The sequence below is a fragment of the Rattus norvegicus genome, chromosome 6 (genome assembly GCF_036323735.1).
Source record: "Rattus norvegicus strain BN/NHsdMcwi chromosome 6, GRCr8, whole genome shotgun sequence".
Classification (NCBI taxonomy): Eukaryota; Metazoa; Chordata; class Mammalia; order Rodentia; family Muridae; genus Rattus; species Rattus norvegicus.
Genome location: NC_086024.1, coordinates 18,148,139 through 18,169,247, shown reverse-complemented (window position 1 = coordinate 18,169,247; position 21,109 = coordinate 18,148,139).

Sequence of the window (21,109 nt, the reverse complement as noted above, 5' to 3'; positions counted from 1 at the left end):
AGTTGAGGGTTTTTTTTCCAGTGTTGTTTTTATGGGATTCCTAAATGTGAGAATCTGCATCTGTAACTTTTTCTCATGCCTTTACTTGGATCCATATCCTTCTGTTTTTGTTTCTTTGTCCTATTCTGATTTGTTTGGTTTTGTTATATTTTATTTTAATCCTTAGGTGCCTGCTTGTTTTCTGATGAGAGAGAAAGGGGATGGATACAGATGGGAGAAAGATAGGGAGGAACTCGTTGAAGTAGAAGGAAGGGAAACTGTAATTGGACTATATTGTATGAAAAATATTTCTATAAAAAGTATTACTTTTTTGTAAGTGGGTAGCACACACCTTTAATTCTAAAACTTAATAGGCAGGGGGCAGGAGGTTTCTGTAAATTCAAGGTTAAACTGGTCTTCCTAGTGATTTCTGGATCACACAGAGGTATAGGGAGATCTTGTCTGGGAAATCAATAAATAAGTATAAAATACATAATAACTACTTACTTGCCTTACAGGCTATTGGGCAACAATAACAAAGCTGTCATGTGTGAATTGTTTCATGTCAGTTTTTATGGCAGTTTCTTTTGCATTACATTTCCTTAGAATCAATTTCCCAATTTCAAATCCCAAAGCCATTGGAAGTAAGTCCCTTTGTAGCACAGCATTTAGTTTCCCCCTAGTGTAAACCAATGAAGGACATTTTTCATTCAGTAGCTTTCTTTCATCCACACAGGGAATGGATGTGATGACCTTTCTGTTCTAGAAGGTTATGCATTTTGATAGGTGGCACAGACCCAATCACTCCAACCACACGGAACAGACAACTGCTCCCTACTCTCCTGAGGCGTGATGTTACTCACAGGGCTTAATCACATTCACAGATCTGTGGCAGAGCGTCATTCAGAACAGGAGAGAGGCAGAAGGGCTATGCTGCATGCAAATCCTCAGCAAGAAGCATCACCTAGAGTTGGCTCCTTGCTTCGTGTGTGGCAAAGCACTTCCTGGGCTCCTTCTCCTTCTGGCTTTGTTACCTCCTGCCACATTCAGTTCTGCCCCAAATATACTCAGAGCCTAAAAGATTCCTTAAGTTAAAAATGAACAAAGAAAAATCTAGATACTTCTTTGCTCTATATTATATAGGCAAAATATGTCATCACCCATGAGCTTCAGAAATCCTGTGAAGACAAGGATCCTGTGTTCATTGAAGATATGCTCTTTGCATTCTATGGATGGTGCCATGGACACTAAGTGCCATGTCCTCCATTACTAATATGGCTACCAAAATAAAACATGGACAAAGAAAATGTCTGTACACCTTGTCCATCTCTACCAACACACTACCTGCCTAGAGGACTATTATAAATTGTGATAGTTTGAATCATGCTGAAAACATACCTGATGATAACTACCACTGACTCCAATGTCCTCCTCCTTCTCCTCTGTTCTTCCTTTCACACTGTCACCCTTATTTTTCAGCAACATTGAATTTGTAATTTCCTCATTAAGGAGACTCAGAGTGGCATAATATCTGATTTCAACCTCTCCTAAAGTTATTTACCAAAATGATAGTGTAACACAATACAGCTCTCTACCCAAGGGAAACTAGACAATTAAACTTTCTCCATATTCTTTCTGGATTATTGAAAACTCAGTATCTGCTGAAGTAGTAGACTGCATCATGCAATAAGAGTTTTATATCCAAAAAAAGGAACAGAGACAACTAAATTTTGTCATGTAACCTTAGCTATGTATTATCTGATAAAGGTGCCAGAAACATAAGCTGGAAGGAAATAAAGAGTGTCTTTAACAAATGCTCCTGGGAAAACTGGACATCAACACACAATGACTACACATTTTTAAAATGTTAATGTTAAAGTGCTTGACAGAAGACAGTATCACAAATATTAAATATCTCGTGTCTGTATAGAAAGCAGCATTTCCATCCATCTAGTAGATGTGTAATAAAGTAGAATACCCAGCAATCAACTGTAACATAGCTTGATGTGTTATGGATATGTACATACTATGATTATGTATATATACACTGCTTCATCCAGTTCCAATTATTTATCCATTTAGCACTTCATATTGTACTATTGCATCCTAGAGATTACAGATAATGTAAATGCAATGAGATTTATTCTTAAATAACAATTCTGGAGTGTGTGTGTGTGTGTGTGTGTGTGTGTGTGTGTGTGTGTAATGTGATTGTGGATGCATAGGCCATGCTTAATATGTGGAGAGTAGAAGAAGAGGCATTCTTTTGGCTTTCATTATTTGGTGATCAAGGTCAGACTGACAGCTTTGCTCACCACAGTCATTTCTTTCCGAATGAGGTGTCTCACAGCAACTAAAAATTAAGTAGAAACATCGTATCAGTAAAATACTGTCTCTTATTCACATTGTAAACATGTTGTTCTATAAGGATAGAAGAATGCAGAACAATTTAAAGAAAAATTCCAATTTGCAAATAAAAATGATATTTATAATGCATCCCTTTTTTAGTTTACTTTTGTTTTTTAGGGTTTTTTGATATTTTATGTATTTACATTTCAATTTTGGATATTTTATGTATTTTCAATTCAAGGTACCTTTGCCCAGAGGAATTGGTGATTTAAGAAATCAAATAGGGGCTTACCCTCAATGTATGGGGAGCAATTAAGGACAATGACAAAAGTCGGTATAGTTTGAAGGCTTACAGAACCTTACTGACCAAAAATTCCAAAAGTGTGAATCCATTCCTAACACTGGGATTTTTTTGTTTGATAACATGTTTTCTAGGAGAGGAACAGTACCCCTAATGTATGGTTGACTACATTTACATTTTTTTAAATTTTTTTTCAGAGCTGGGGACCAAACACAGGGCCTGGCAAACGCTCTACCACTGAGCTAAATCCCCAATCCCTTACATTTACATTTTAAGTATATGTCTATGCTTATATTTTAGGAAGATTCTACTGTATTGCATTTACATTTGGCTTTTTTCTGAAGTTATTAGCATTAGTAATCCATCCCATATTCTGCCCCGAACCTTATCCTCCCATTTCTTCTACAACTTAACCCTTCTTGATCCATTTGTTCACATTCCTCCTTCATATGACCTTCACCCATCCTGCCATCCCTATTTAACCTTCCCACATACAGCTCCCTGACTTCTAAGGATATTCTAATTTAAACACAAAGCCATCATTCACACATGAAACAGAGCATCCATTTGTGTCTTTTGGAAGATCTTAGAGATCTCACTCAGCATTTTTTTCAGTTCCATTCATTTACCTGAAAATTTTGTAATTTATTTTACCAAACCCCATTTCTAAAGATGCCAAAACATAAATAATCAAGCTGGTAGTTACATAAATGCTTCCCTTGTTTTTCATAGTGTTAAAAGAAAGAGAAGCAACCATCTCTCTGACCCAGATGTGAACTTGGTGAGCTATAATATCAATTGGCTATATTAGATATACTTCTTGTTGCAATGGTGACACAAATATTGGCTAACCAAGAATTTTCTGATTGGATTGAAAGCCTGATCCACAAGACACACACATGTTTGACACTAATAAATGAAAAGGCCAAAACCCTAAGGGTATGTGAGTCAGAGGCCATAGAGGATAACCAAATGATATCATTTAACTAAATTAACATACTATTAAACTCACACCTAAAAACTTATTGTCATACCTATAGATAAGAGTTCCCTCATTGGAAAAGTTTTTATTGTAGTGGATGGTGATTAACACAAAGACCAAAAACTTGTCAACATGTGAAAAATAGTAAATTGCCAATCGAGTGTATAGCCAATAAAATGGGGGAAAGCCACTTCAAGGGAGGAATAGAGAGAGAAATTAAACATATATGATATGAATGTGGAAGGAGAAACACTGCAGACAAAGGACAACAGCAGACTTGGGGATGGGATTCCAAGAAGATATGAAAAAGAAATTGGGGTTTGTGGACAATTAACCAAACTGTTTCTATGAAAATGTCATAAGGAGACCTAGTATTTTCCATACAATCTAAAGCATAAATAAAATAAAATAACCAAAGAGCTATTATCAGAGACCAAAGCTTAGTGCACTGAAATTATCAGTGGAGTAATTTATGTAATCACTGAAGATTTAGAATATTGCAAAGTCAAGAGACAGTTAATTAGACTGAGTAAATTTCAGGCCATACTTTGTAAGTAATAGGTTGAAAGTATATATTAACTATCCTGTCTATTGTCAAAGGGTAATTAATCCATAAGCAGTTTTATTGCATTAATCTCTCATATTTGTCTTCCTATGGTCATCCTGCAAAGACAGGTTGAGTCCCATTCAAAATAACATCTGGCATATAGGAAGAGGGCATGAAAAGTTTTGCTACTTATATAATGAGTTTTTCTAGAGAGAATATTGTTTCTCAGATATGCATCAACATATAGTACAGCAATATAACCATACTTACATGAGAGTGTAGGATGATGTCACAGGTGAGGCAGGTACAGGATAGAAGGAGGCCTGTCATTGGAGGAGAAGAAAGGATGGGCGGGAGAGAAGTTTAAAAGAAGAGGAGGAGACGAAGGGAGAGAGGAGAAGAAGGAGAGACGGAGAGAGGGGAGAAGTCATGGCAGGTGATGTTAAGATTCTGCTCTGTGTATTTACAGGTTGTTATTAATGTTCTCAAGGGATGGATAGTACCGGGCTTTGTATGTTTAAGTGGGCAATCATATCTTACCAATTGGATCTAAGATTATTGTGTTGTGTGTTCTTTTACGTGAGGGTTTGAGTGTAAGAAAGTGTGTGGCTGGGCTGTGTTTCCGCCAAGATATCTAGCAGATATCTTGGGGCACCACAGTGAGGACCTAGCGGGATAAAAGACAATTACTCTTTTCTATTTAATATATATTTAATATACTTTTACAACAACATGAGAGTATGTGGGAGTAGGGGCCAGGAAACTAAAAATGGGCCCAAGAAATGGAGAACTCCTTGCTCTATAAGTAAAACCAAGAAAATATTGATTGTCAGGGATTAGAAAAAGACATTTTATAGTGACTTAGTCAGTGAAACATGAAAGTTGTCTCAACTCTATATCCAGTTTAGGATAAGAAAGGAAAAAAGCAGGGGCAACTAGGAAAATAGGATGTTTAGTCCCAAATAATATGAAATACCTCAGTGTGACTTTAACCAAGCAAGTGAGATATCTGTACAACATGGACTTCAAGTCTCTGAAGAAAGAAATTGAGGAAGATCTCAGAAGATGGAAACACCTCCCATGCTCATGGATCAGCAGGATTAATATTGTAAAAAATGGCCATTTTACCAAAAACAATCTACAGCTTCAATGCAATACCCATCAAAATTCCAACTCAATTCTTCAGAGATAGAAAGAGCAATTTGCAAATTCATTTGGAATAACAAAAACCCAGAGTGAAGACTATACTCAACAATAAAAGAACTTCTGGAGGAATCACCATTCCTGACCTCAAGCAGTATTACAGAGCAATAGTGGTAAAAATCAAAACAAAGCAAAGCAAAACAAAACAAAACTGTATGGTATTGGCACAGAGACAGGTAGTTAGATCAGTGGAATAGAATTGAAGATTCAGAAATGAACCCACACACCTATGGTCATCTGATCTTTGACAAAGGAGTTAAAACCATCCAATGGAAAAAGGTAACATTTTTTTAACAAATGGTGCTGATTCAACTGGACGTCATTTTGTAGAAAAACTCAAGTTGATCCATTTTTATTGCCCTGTACAAAGCTTAAGTCCAAGTTGATCAAGGACCTCTACATCAAAACAGATACACTCAAACTAAGAGAAGAAAAAGTGGGGAAGAGTCTCGAACACATGGGTACTGGAGAAAATTTCCTGAACAAAACAATGGCTTATGCTCTAAGATCAAGAATTAACAAATGGGACCTCATAAAACTGCCAAGTTCTGTAAGGCAAAGCTGTAAATGACAAACAACAGATTGAGAGAAGATCTGTATCAAACCTACATCTGAAAAAGGGTTAATATACAAAGAACTAAAGAAGTTAGACTCCAGAGAGCCAAATAACCCTATTAAAAGTGGGATACAAAGATAAAAAATTCTTAGCTGAGAAATATCAAATGGCTGAGAAGTACCTAAAGAAATGTTGAACATCCTTAGTCATCAGGGAAATGCAAATCAAAACAACCCTGAGATTTCACCTTATACCAGTCAGAATGGCTAATATCAAAAACTCAGGTAAAAACAGATGCTCGCGAGGATGTGGAGAAAAAGGAACACTCCTCAACAGTTGGTAGGATTACAAGCTGGTACAACCACTTGGAAATCGGTCTGGAGGTTCCTCAGAAAATTGGATATTGCACTATCTGAGGACACAGCTATACCTCTTCTGGGCATATACCCAAAAGATACTTCAACATACAACAAAGAAACATGCTCCACTATGTGCATAGCAGCCTTATTTATAATAGCCAGAAGCCGGAAAGAACCCAGATGCCCTTCAACAGAAGAATGATACAGAAAATGTGGTACATCTACACAATGGAGTACTATTCAGCTTTCAAAAACAATGACTTTATGAAATTCACAGGCAAAAGGAATGAACTAGAAAACATCATCCTGAGTAAGGTAACACAATCACAGAAAAACACACATATGGATATTAGCCCAAAATCTCTAATTCCCCAAGATACAATGCACAGACCACATGAAGCTCAAGAAGAAGGATGATCAAAATGTGGATGCTTCACTCCTTCTTAAAAGGAGGAACAAAAATATCCATAGGAGGGGATATGGAAGCAAAGTATAGAGCAGAGACTGAAGGAACAGCCATTCAGAGCCTACCCAAATGTGGTCCATATATATACAGCCACGAAAACTTCATAAGATTGATGAAGCTAAGAAGTACAGGCTGACAGGAACTGGATATAGATCTCTCCTGAGAGACACAGCCATAACATGTCAAATACAGAGGCAAATGCTAGCAGCAAACCACTGAACTGAGAATGGGATTCCTGTTGGAGGAATTAGAGAAAGAATTGAAAGAGCTCAAGGACCTTGCAACCCCAGAAGAATAACAATGCCAATCAACCAGAGCTTCCAGGGACTAAACCACTACCCAAAGACTATAAGTGGACTGACACAGGGCTCCAACTGCATATCTAACAGAGGATGGCCTTGCTGGGCACCAGTGGAAGGAGAAGCCCTTGGTCCTGCCAAGGTTGAACCCTCAGTGTAGGAGATTGTCAGGGGGACAGAAAGAGGGGGTGAATGGTGAGGGGACCACTCTTTTAGAAGAAGGGAAAGGGGAGGAGATAGAGGGCTTATGGAGAGGAAACTGGAAAAAGGAATAACATTTGAAATGTATATAAAGAAACACCCAATAAAATTTGACAGTCAAAAGAGAAAAAAAAAGGCTGTTGTATATTAAACATAATCATTTAATGTTGGTCTCCATAGTACTTCCATGATTTGATAAACTGAATTCTCCTGAGCATATATCCAATAATTATACAGTTTTAAAAGATGACATTTACGTATTACAAAGTTGTTAAATACAACATTCATATATGAAGGTATACCATATTCATGTAGGAGGCCTTAGCATGTGAATTTCTCATGGTTCTCTCTCTCTCTCTCTCTCTCTCTCTCTCTCTCTCTCTCTCTCTCTCTTTCACACACACACACACAAATAAATGTAAAAGTTAAATAAAGGATTCCTACAGATAGGCAATACAGGTGTTTAATTTTTATGGTATACCCAGGTGTGGTATTAATGATATCATTAAAGGAACAGCTTTCTTTTTTTTATCTTGTCAGTTAAAAAGGAAAGGATAGCACTAATCTTCACAGAAGAATGGAGAAAAGTTAATAGCCTTGGTAAGTCTGGATTCATCTTTTGAAATTGAAAAATATTGTTCCTACAAGTAAAATTGGCCAGGAAAAGGAAATATATGATTAGCATCCAAAGTAACAATATTTGTCATAACGTGTACAGTTATTTTATATCATTATTTTTAATGGCACAATTAAATTGTTAAGTCCTAAATAAAAATATTTTGCACAGAAGTGGGTCATCCTTGTATTCTGCAGATTTTATTTGGCAACTTTCATGATTCTATACATGATTTTGTGCTTATGTATTTGGATGTATTTTTTCTTAAGTGGATTTAATCCATTGTTTCAAAGAAATTTAATTCATAATCATTTGAAAATTAACTTCTTGGAATCATCAATGAAAGAGTGTCCTCCACACACGACAGAACTGATGCACATATGAATCCTCAGAGACTGGCAGTCGGCACAGGGCTGCACAGTTTCAAGGCAGTATCATCATGCCATGACAGAACAAAGTGTACATGCACAGGCTCCTGTGTTTCAAGAAGATATCTACAGGTGATTCCCACTTGCAAACACAAAAGTAGTTTTCCCCAATAAAGTCTTATTGGGTATGTTAATCACACTTACTATCTAAACTCCTTAAGTGCCAACTTTCAAGCCAATCGAGCATTGTATATTAAGATACATCTGTATTAATTTATTATAAACCTATTGCCAGCATAGTACCCTACTAACACTGGTACATGCTTTAGGACAGTACACTCAGATGTCTCTGCTTTGGATTTTTGTAAAAAGAGAAAGTTTTCTTCTATGTTTTCATTTGACTTCATACAAATATGTTACAGATAAACGAGATGTAAAGTGTTGTATTAAAAATAAAGGCCATGCACAGAAAAAAAAAAAGGCTTGGGTTATGATGCCAAGTTTTGTCGGGCAAAAGTTGCATGCACTTTGTTCTTTCCTGAGATCATCTCTAAATTTACTGTAGAAGCCACTTGAATGCAATGGAATTTTGCAGCTGTTTGATTCAGAAAGAACCATGGTTAGCTGCTTCAGAAGTCTGTGGTGTAAAATCCAGTTATAAACCAGAGTAAAATACTTTTTATTATTATTTTCATATCTGTTTAAAACTTACTTATAGTTTTTTATCTATTCAAAATAAGTTCCTTTCATGCAATCTAGTTTTATTACATTTACTTTCCCTATAACTGCTCCTAAGTCCTTCTGACTTCCTGATGCCCACCTTAAAATAAACAAGAAAACAACAACAATGACAACAAAACAGCCAAACAACAAACCAAGAATCATACACACCTCAAAAAATTAAAATCAAATTATAAAGTACACAACCAATGAGTCAGTCAAAAAGCAAGCAAGCAAGCAAGCAAGCAAGCAAGAAAGAAGAAAGAAAGAAAGAAAGAAACAAAGAAACAAAGAAACAAAGACACAAAGAAAGTAGCAAAGAAAGAAACAAACAAAGAAACAAAAAACCAAAGAAAGAAACAAACACCGAAAGAAAGAAACAAAAAACAAAGAAAGGAAGAAACAAAGACACAAAGAAAGAAAGAAACAAAGACACAAAGAAAGAAAGAAACAAAGACACAAGGAAAGAAAGAAAGAAAGAAAGAAGAAAGAAAGAAAGAAAGACAGACAGACACAAAGAAAGTAGGAATGAATGAAAGAAAGGAAGGAAGGAAGGAAGGAAGGAAGGGAAAGGAAAGGAAAGGAAAGAAAGAACAGAAAAGAAATATAGCAATTTGACACAAAAAAGTCTATAAAATCCCACTTAGTTCATTTTGTATTGGCCCTATCAAGTGTAAACTACTTCCAGTATCTCTGTTCCCTCAGAATTTAGCAGGTTTACCAAAAATTTTAAGCTAGTGTTTAGGCAAAATATGTCCACTGATCAGAGCAATCCTTTGTCTTTCTACATCAGGAAAATACACTAGAGATGATTTATTTGCAAATAATTCTTAGGACATAGTGATATTCCTTTGCCATAAAACTGCTACTATTGAAAACAACATAAAATTATGTCTGAAAGTTGTATATCATGGACTCTCAAAATGAAAGGACAAATAAATGTTTAACTCATTGTTAATAAATGAAGTTATCATTAACATATTTCACAAATAGATATAGTTTATATAAATGTATAATAGTCAAACCCTTACCTCATTTTTATTGTGCAATATTCTTTATGCTCTAAGCTTTCCTTAGTTACCTATATTTTTTTTATAAGATTGATGCTTCCCAGGATTTTCCCCATTCACGTTAACACATCTATTCTTGCAGGGAGGAAAGAGAAAGGAGAGATGATGTAATATAATAATAGTGTGGTCTCACTATATATATATATGTGTGTGTGTGTGTGTGTATTGTTAGATTGTTGATAACTCTGGGAGATATACATATGTGTGTATACATTTTCATAATATTTTTGTTTTAAGATCATCATGGGCTGTGCCTTTTCTAGTAAGAGTAAAAGGAAACAGGAGATTTCAAAGCATCTGCAGGTAGTGCAGGTGGTCATGGAGGAGACAACTACAGACAACAACCATCACTTCTGTGATAGATTTAGCTGAGCTAGCAGTTTCTATCTTGTACAAGGTTTTCATGTGTGAGATCCTTATGAATCATTTTAACTGGCATGATGGCATGGCAGCTCTTCTGCTCATTTTCCATGCAGGAAAACGTACCCAATTTTATCTAAAACAGCAGAACTTGTTTTAGAGGACTGAGCTTCCTTACATAGTTAATCTTTACCTAAAAGAAATGTCAGTAGCTGTGCATATCACCTAGATAACACAAATTTAGTAATGTTATTTCTTTGGCGGAAATGGACAGATACCTTCTAAGCAGCTACACTGAGACTTTACTCAGTGCTGTAACACAGCATCCTAGAACTACACTGATAATGCCTGACAAATAGCATATCTACAAAAAATACAAAGATATTTCCTACTGTGAGATATTTTGTTTGATTGTTGATAGCTCTGGGTTATATGCCTTGAAGGGGTTATAGAATATGTGGAGTTGAGGTGAGGTGTTTTTTTGTAAGATTTAACTTTAAACTTTTAGTTTTAAGTATATACTAAGGAAAGAGAAGGCACAAGTGTTTTATAAATACCATAATTGTTCCAGATATCTATAATGGGTTTAAATTTAAAACCAACAAAACAAAAACGATACCACATTTTAAATGATAATTTCTAAACTTTCTAAATTTTATCATAGTTGTCACTCTTTTGTTCAAATATTAGCTATTACTTATCAAAAGTTATATATTCAGACAAATACACATCATTACCAACATCCATGGCTATTTATTGCAGGATTTATTTTAATATCCTCCTGTTTTTCAGTCCTCACTGGCTCTGACAGCATTCAGAATTCCAGTAGCAGTATGGTATAGATAGGTACTGAGAAATACTGCATTTTGAAAGCTTTCCATTTTTCTTAAAAGTATTTCATCTTTACAAAGGGACAATTAAGTGTCTACTTTCTTATACAGAGATATTGTACTCCCAATATTACCACATGAGCATAATTTCCCACTCAAATGAAATCTTCATCCATAGACTAGTCAGTATAAATATCATATATAATAACCAATTAACCATTAGTTCAAGAGAAATTTACTGTGACAGTTGCTTCTGACATCAATGAATAGCTTTAATTTACATTTCAAATATTGGATTTTGGATGGTCTTATTAATTGACTAATTTTATGTTGTTATGAACCATTAACAAAAATATTCTGTCACGTGAAAGTGTAACCAACAATAATCAAAAGATTCTACTGACCAGATCCACGACTGAGCCAAGAGAAATACAATTTTCCCCAAAAATGACTTTATTAAATCACATCTAACAACATGAAACTCGTGTTCACCAAGAGTCTTTATTTTAACAATACCACAAGTTTCCACTTGACCCAAGTAATAAAAACTAATCTTCCAGAAAGACAAAGCCAAGAACATGCATTTTCTCCTAGCTAAATTTTGTAAACTTCTTTTATTATCAAGAATAGAAAAAAAACTATGTGGCAGGAATTTGGTTCTATGCTATGAATAATTTTATTAATTGTCCCTTAAGATAAAAATACATTTGGCCTATTGGGAACTGCAAAATTTAAACTAAAAAATAAAAATGAAAATTATGTTTACCCCGCCTTGAAAAGCTACTTAATGGTTTTGTGCTCTATTAAAAAGGGGCAAAATAAAAATGATGACATCCTGCAGTTAGTATTTTCTTCACTAAATGATACAAATACAAAAATTCAAGTGTTGTTACTGATAGTCAGTGATAGCTATGCACCTTTAATTACACAATATGTGGATGTTCTTCTTTTGGATGGAAATGTGAGAAGGGCTGAGAATGGAGGGAGACCAGTAAACAGGCATGGTGTTATAGTTCAGATTGATCAGTTATGGCATTCTGTGGCATGGCAAGATAAACATAACTAACAAGAACACATTATTTATCAAGGTACCCAGTGAAAGGACTTCACAATGTACTTAACACAGCACAGGAATGTATCAGATTTCCTGCATGCTCAGGGCTCAATCATATCGTCCGGTCCTAGACCTTTGTACAGAGTATTTCTAGCCTTGGTTCAATTCTCACCTTCAAACGGAAAGAAAAGCTAAATAAATTTAAGTGAGTTTTAAAACCTAGCCACCAGGGTTGGGGATTTAGCTTAGTGGTAGAGCGCTTGCCTAGGAAGCGCAAGGCCCTGGGTTCGGTCCCCAGCTCCGAAAAAAAGAACCAAAAAAAAAAAAAAAAAAAAAAAAAAAAAAAAACCTAGCCACCACTTCAGGAAGAGAAGACGAAGCACGTGAAATTCTTAGTGCTTCATCTTCTAAAATAAAACCCTGAGGACAAATGCCTCTGATCTTCATTTTCATTGTGGCTGAAGCTACAAACTTCAATATATCCAGTTAATTGCTTGGTGGCACTCCATGGCAGTGCAGCTGACATAACAAGGAAACCAACAGAATCTTTACAAATTTGTGATAAAGGCATTCATAGTAAATAAGTGCAATCTTACAGAAGGAGGCAAAACTCCATAAGCATCCCTCACTGTGTCCAATGTGCACGCTATACATTAAGAATCATAAGAGATTCACACCTTCGAAATTGAACCATAAGCAGATTGCTGCAAGGAATGTGTTGCATCCCTGGCTTCAGGAAAAATTTTAAATTCCTGAGGCAAAATATAGCACTTGTGTCAGTTTCGAATATCCTGTAACTGCGTGTTAATTTCCTGAACCCAAGGTGGTTTTGACACTTCCACATCATTAATCCTGCCAGTTGGGTGACTGTCATGGCTGCTTTTTCTACCTATGTACAACCAGGGGCAAAGAGATAATTTGAGGACAAGCAGGTCAGATTTCATCAACGTTCAGTTACCTATTTGGAGATACCTGAGGACGAGGAGTCATGTGGAACCCTGGCCACGCTTCAGGAAGCTGGTTATTTGCCTCGCCTCCATCCTTCCACACACATTCAACGCCGTGACTCTCTCCGAGCTCACTATATGAGAGATAGCATGTCGGGCTTCTCAGAGCCATTCTCTCAAAATATCTGCTTTGAAAGGAACAGGACCTTATGAAGTAATAGAATGTTTACACAAATAATGGAAAGCACGATTTTTGAATATGAAGCCACAATTTTGGCTAGCCCTCATCCCGTTTGAGGAATTGATGGGCAACAACACTCCAAGTCTACTTTGTCAAAAGATTCATGGCTTGAAACATTGCCTCAATCACGCTGAACAACTTAAAACTTTCCAAAAGTGGATACCAGCACTTGCAATTTGGGAAATGGAACTAGTAAAATGGGACCCTCAGAAATTCTCTTAAAACAAGAAGGACACATGAAAGCTGTCAGGTGCCAGAAAATGACCTGTTTGGTTCTTGAACACAGAACACAGTCCTGGAACTGATTTTTTCATTGAATTAGGATTATGAGTTTTGCATGATTAATTTTAGTTTCAGTTGCTTTCTATTTGGCAAAGCTCATTAATGCTTTGGATGGAGCAATCAATAGCTTTCCACAAACTAGGGTGTATAGTAAAAAAGAAAGGGAAATTATATTTCCCCCCAAAGTCATGAAAATATAACAGAAACATTTTATAGTAGTATATTGTACCAGGGATGAATAAATTATTAATTAGTAGAACCTATGCAGATGAAATAAGAGGCAACATATATAATTACCCACTGGACTTGTTTGCTAACTGGGCTAGGGATTAGGCTAAAATAACTTACTGAATACAATCAATATCACTGGAGATATTGATATTTGAACCTAGGCCATCTAATTTGCAGATATAAGCATCTTCTCATGTGCCACAAGGTCTTACATGCAAAATCTAATCATTCTTCAAATCAGATTCTCATTCATTTGTAAAAACAAAAATTCATTGTTGAGTACAGTCCACCCTCTGGAGACTTTTGGGAAAGAACAAATACTGAAACTACTGACTACTACAGAAATTTTTACGTTTGTAGACCTCATAATGCAGTACCTGAGACAATATAATTGATATATCTAGCAGGGTCATTTTCTGTCAATTTAGCTAGTTTATCAACCATTTACCAAATAGACTAAATTTTAAAAATTTAAGCAAACACTAAATATTCTAACCAGAACTATTCATTTTGATTCACTTTCTTCTCCCCTCCATCCCAAGATTATTCATAAAATGTTAAATATACATTGTCAGTAACTTTGAGATTAGTAACCATGGAAATAATCTATTATATTTCATTCAACTTATTCAATGTAGACTCTAACAAGAAAGTCAAATCAATGAATGATTTTGATTAGTGAAGAATTATGTCCTTGATGAGGACAACATCTGAGGCAGGATTTTGCTGTCACTAAAATACACAGAAGTCATATACAAACCCAGGTATTTGCTTCTGAAATGTCCTACCGGCAGTCCCATTCATAGATCAGGTGAAATGCAGGATCCAGGCATAGATGACATTTTTAGGACCAGAATCTATTGCAATCTCTCCAAAGGGCTCTCTACCATTACATCAAATTTTATGTAGGTGTAGATACAGATTACATTAACAGTGCCATTTAAACAATATCACTCCTATTTGAAAATTATTAGGATTAAAGTAGAAACCCACATATATAAATACACATTAAAACTCTAAATCCCTTTGACTGCATTGAGAGTGTGATATCAAGTATATAAAGAAGCAATCAGTTATAAGAAAAGGAGTCAACAGATTCAAAATGAGATATAACATATGGTTTTTAAAAAGATAATTAGAAGGCATCCACTAAAATTGATAGCCACAAAACTCTAAAGTTGGACTAAATTGTCAACATTAAGTTCTACATTCAGTTAGCAAATCAAACTCCAATCACGTGCTTTCAGGAGAGTGTGTAGAAGACAGAGCTTGATCTTAGTCGCTATGCCAGACGCAATAGTTGGGAAACTCTGGGTGGCTAAGTCCAAGCTCCTCTCCCTAAAACAGAACATTTTAAACTATCCAAAGCTAGGAAGCAGTCATGGGTAAAAGTGCTCACAAACCACTTCTTACAGGATGTGGAGAGCCAGCATGCTCGTGGGAACTGGATCTTTGTAACACAGGCATTAACTAGATAACAAGACTTATACGGAGACTAGGACAGCTTGGAGAGTGCAGAAAATGGCAAGGCTGTTGGTGTTCACGGTGAACTTGAGAGATAAATTTAAGGCTCTCTGAAGACAAACATTTATCTCCTTATCCTCCACCCCCTGAGACAAATACATGTCAAATAGTGAAATAAATAAACTCACTTTGTATGATGGGTACATTTTATTGTCAACTTGACACAATCCAAATCAGCAGATTGGGGAGGGAGTCGGATAGAAGGCTTCCCTAGATTAGGTTGACCTATGACCATCATCACGTGCCTCTGAGTAGTTTAATTAACTAAAATACGAACTATGCACTACATTCTATGCACTACTTCCGAAAAAGTGAAAGATTCTGCTGAACATTACGTGTGTGTGTGTGTGTGTGTGATGTGAACAACAGACGAACTTATCATTATATGAATAATAATAATATAATTACCCCATCATAATTAATCCCAGGTATATACATTTCATGTATGTGAAACCTGGTTTGACAAAAGATAACATTTCAGTGATAATCTTTTTACCCCAAAGAAAAGGCAACCACTCATTGCCTGGTCATGATTTAAAGAACTTCTGTCCCCTAAGAATGACTGACCCTAAAAATTTTGTCTAATGTTCATTATTACACAATTGTGTCTATGGAAAAACAATGAGTTTTTGTTACATTTGAATAATATATAACTTTCTAGTTTGGGGAGTCATATGTTCAGTGACATATTCGAATACAGAAAAATAATTAACATGCATGTAGATGAGGAGTTGCAACGATGTCCTCTATCTTACGTGAAGTCAAGCCTCTTTAATGTTTTACTGCTGTGTATATCAGGCTGGCTACCCCAGGAGGTTATAGGAGTCTCTTGCACCTTTCAATTCCCTATAGGAACAAGTGTATTACACAGAGGCTCAAACTATGTGTCTGCTTTATTTACATGTGTTTTTGGGATTCAGACTCAGACCCTTAAGCTTATGGAGCAAGCACCTTTAAACACTGAGTTATCTTCCCACCCTGAACCACATTTTTATTATTTATTAATCATTTTATTTGTTTGCATTTCAAATGTAATCTCCCTTCTTGATCTCCCCTCCACAAAGCCCCCCACCTCATCCCTCCCTTTGCCTCTAAGAGGGTGCTCCCCACCCACCCACCTAATCCTGCCTCACCCCTCTAGCATCTTCCTACTCTGGAGCATCAAGTCTCCACAGGACCAAGTACATCCCCTCCCACTGATGCCAGATGAGGCAGTCCTCTGCAACATATGTAGCAAAAGCCATGGACCCACCCATGTACTCTCTGATTCCTAGTTTAGTCACTGGGAGCTCTGAGGAGTCTGGTTAATTGATACTGTTGTTCTTTCTATGGAGCTGCAATCCCCTTCAACTCCATCTGCCTTTCCCCTAACTCTTCCACTGTAGTTCCCACGTTCAGTCCAATAGTTGGCTCTGAGTATCTGCTTGTGTTTTCATCAGGTGCTGGCAGAGCCTCTCAGAGGATAGCTATACCAGACTCCTGTCAGCAATCACTTCTTGGCATCAGCAATAGTGTCAGGGTGTGGTGTCTGCAAATGGAATGAATTACATGGTGGGAAAGTCTGTATAGACTGGAGGTTGTCTCTTTAGGTTTATCTCCCTGCTGTTGGGCATTTATGCTAATATCACCCCATTTGGTCCTGGGAGCTTCTTGTATCCATAGCATCTTGGACTTTCTAGGGGTTCCCCAAGTTCCCCAACCCCAACTGCTACTTATTTCTAGTCATTCTTCTGGCCCTCTGGACTTCTCTCCTGTCTCTTCTCGTACCTGACCTACCCCTCCTTTTTCTGTACCCTTCCCGTCACCCACCCAGGTCCCTCCCTCCCTCTGCCTTCCAGAATTATTTTGTTTCCCTTTCTAAGTGGGTTTGAAGTATCCACACTTTGGCCGACCTTGTTAAGCTTCATATAGTCTATAAATTGTATTTTGGATATTCTGAACTTTTGGTCTAATATCCACTGATCGGTGAGTATATACCATGTATGTCTTTTTGAGTCTGGCTTACTTCACTAAAGATGGCATTTTCTAATTCCATTCACTTGCCTGGAAAGTTCAAGAAGTCTTCATTTAAATAACTGAGTAGTATCCCATTGTTTAAATGTACCACATTTTCTGTATCCATACTTCTATTGGAGGATATCTGGGGTACTTACAGCTTCTGGCTACTATAAATAAGGCTGCTAAGAATATAGTGGAGCACGTGTCCTTTTTAAGCGTTGGGGCATCTTGTGGATATATGCCCAGGAGTAGTATACCTGGTTCTTCAGGTAGAGCTATTTCTAATTTTCTAATGAGCCACCAAATTTATTGCCAACATTTTTAAAAGCCAGAATTATTGTTAGCAGAAAGAATCTTGATTGTTTTGGGCTCCTGTAGCTCACATGTCCCAAGGCCATTTGCCTGTACAGCTTTCATTCAGTTAGATATGGCTTCAGGAGAATCGTAGCTTAGGGAACAAAATCAAAGGATGACATAATGTCCCCTTTCCTTCAAGGTCATAAAGTTTAAAAGTGACAGAATGAGGTTAGAAAGGAAGTAGAGGCTGTGATGAAAATCCTAAAATGCTCTCAATTCCCTTTCTAAGACTGGTAAGTAATAAAGACCACTTCTCAAGCCCCAACTCTAATTTCTCTTTTGAATTCCACAAACATGTAATTAACAACTCACCAGACCTACGAGTGCAAGTCTAATTTAATACAAACAGGTGCCTCTGTGATCATATGTCTTTAATCTCAGGAACCACATGATAGACAGACAGACATGACTATAACAACTTGTACTCTGACCTGCACATGTGAGTTTTATTGCAAGCACATGCATGCATACTCAAACACACACACACACACACACACACACACACTCACACACACATCATATAATACTGTATATATTATGGAAAAGGGAAAGACAAACATAGACACATAGTATTTGAGTCAAAAAATCTTTTAAGTGTTAAAGAATATTTTGAATCTCCAAAGATTTATAAACCAAGCTAGAGAGATTGCTTAGGGTTTAGCATACCGGATACTCTTACAGACAATAGGAGATAGACTGCAACAAGCACATGGAGCAAAGCCACATGTACCTGTAACTGTAGCTCGAAAGGACATGATGCTTCTTGTGGCCTTTATGGGTACCTACGCTCACATGCAAAAACACACACAAAAGCAAAAGTAATAAATCGTAAAAATGAGTTCATAAGCAGACACTGGAACACTTCAGTTCCCTTCACTAAAACTTTCACCCATGTGTGCACACTATTTAAGGTTCTCCACTTCTCTTTAAACAGACTATGGTGTAGCGAATAGTCATGGAGGTTTGTTTGTCCTCTGTGGCAAGAATATGAGCAATGAAAGAAGAAAACATGAGAAACCAACAAGCTCTCTCTGGAAAATACCAAGCTCTCAGGCTGTCATTTTCTTTAAGTAGCTCAACTGCCTCCTGCAAATAAAATTATTTCTTTACTCTTCCACCCAGATTTTATGCCCACAAAAAAAGTAAGTTCTGCTTAAGATAACTACTTCAGAAGAATCAATATCCCTGGGTATGAAATATTTATGTGATTAGGAGGATGGAATGAAAAGAATTATTAAAAGTTGAAGCACCTCCATTATGAATCTTACATAATCACAATATTTTTTATGTCAAGTCAGGAATGTGGCCTCGTTAACAGCAAACATATTCCCTAATGAAAGTTGTACAACTGGGGCTGGAAACCAGGGAGGCTTCTATGTGTTATTGGCTCTTATCGTGTCTGTGTTCAGTGACTGATGGGAATTATATCTATGAGCTCTCTCTCCCTGTCCCTGTCCTAGTCCTTTGTTGCTCGCCCCCAACTCTGTGTGTGTGTGCATGAATGAGTGCGTGTGTGAGTGTGTGTGTGTGTGTGTGAGAGAGAGAGAGAGAGAGAGAGTGTGTGTGTGTGTGTGTGTGTGTGTGTGTGTGTGTGTGTGTGTGTGATGTGTCTATATGTCTTGAAGTGAAAGGGTAAGACCTTGTGACACAGGAAAGTTTTCTGCTTGATATGTAATTGAGAGCTCAAATGGGAATGCTACAGTAGCCTCTTCCTAAGTGATCCCTGTGACGACTATCATTCTTTTTTTTTTCGACTATCATTCTTAATACAACTAACAGAAGCGTATTTCTTTTATATATGTCAAAAACAATGATGTAAATTATTTAATGATATACAGTTGTCACTTCCATAAGCTAAGATCAGGAAGGCAAATAAGTAGCGATGTAAAACAGGTATAAATACTGAAAACAGAGAGACCCAATGCCCAAGTCACCTGCAAGAAGCAAGTCTCATGCGGTGCACTGTCTGCCTCTGAACGTCTTGTTTTCCAGCAGCTCCTGAGTCAAGAACTAGCTGGGTGGGACTCAGTCTTTCTGCTCCAAGAAACCAATTGCTGCCTGTTAGAAGGGTATTGAAGACAAATATTCTTCCCATTCTCCAGCCAAGCACTCATTCTGACCACTGATCTTAATTTAGTGATAGCCTGAACGGAGAGCCAGGTGTCTCTGCAGAGAACTCCTGACCTACAGCAATGTTAATTGATCATTTTCAGTGACTGATCCATTCAGTTATGAAGTTCTGTGCAGCAAAAAGAAAAGAAAAGAAAAGAAAAGAAAAGAAAGGAAAAGAAAACACTGATGAATGAGGGGCAGCAGAGTGATGGTCTTAACGTTTTGGTGAAATTATGTATGATAGGAGTCTCTGAAAGAAATTAAAGTTGGTTTTTCTTCTTATTGCTCTCATAAAAATTGTCTGATTTTCAGAGGACTTTTAGCCAGTCCAAACGTCTATTATATTATCTATCTGATGGTTCTGATAACTTTAACCCAAGATCTAATACTAGACACAATTATTGTGCAGTAGCTAGCAAACAGCAGACCTAGGACAATCCATTTAGTTAAGTGCATATCTATAAGGGATTAGTGAGTCAAAACCTATTAGGCAATGTGAAATGGATAGAGAGTTTTTCATAGTGAGGATCAATAGAGATCTATGAAAAGACTTTCTGATAATGACTCCCAGCTGACTGAGAGAAAACTCAATGATTTGACCTTTTGGTTTTCTGATCTTTCTTTGGTTTGTCCACCAAAGCTTTTGAGTCATAACTGTACACTGAATGAAGTTTTGTGCTGAAGTCTTCTACATCTGACACACATAACACTTTTCTCTGGGTTGGGTTAGCATGGACTATCTTGTCTTCTGTTTTAATTTAAAGGGTATTTCTCAAGATTTTTCTGTTTCACCTCTTATGCTCACCCCTTGCCTTGAATTGTGATTATTTTTAATAGAAATATTTATATATATTTGATCAAAATTGCATATTAATTGTTATATGGTTCATTTTTCCATTGTTCCCCTTTCCACATTCTCTTAAATTAACTGGGTTTGCATATAAATTAAACTTTGCTATTTTCTAGGTTTACAATGAACATATGTGATCCTTTTTTCAGATGATATGATATTACATCAATTGTATGTGTGTCTGTTTCTTTCCTCCTATCATCTGTTACCATGTACATTCATTTACATATGCTTAAAGGTATCCAACACTTGACTATCCTCACTTTAACAGGGTACTTTGTCACCTTTATTTTTAATATATGTAAAT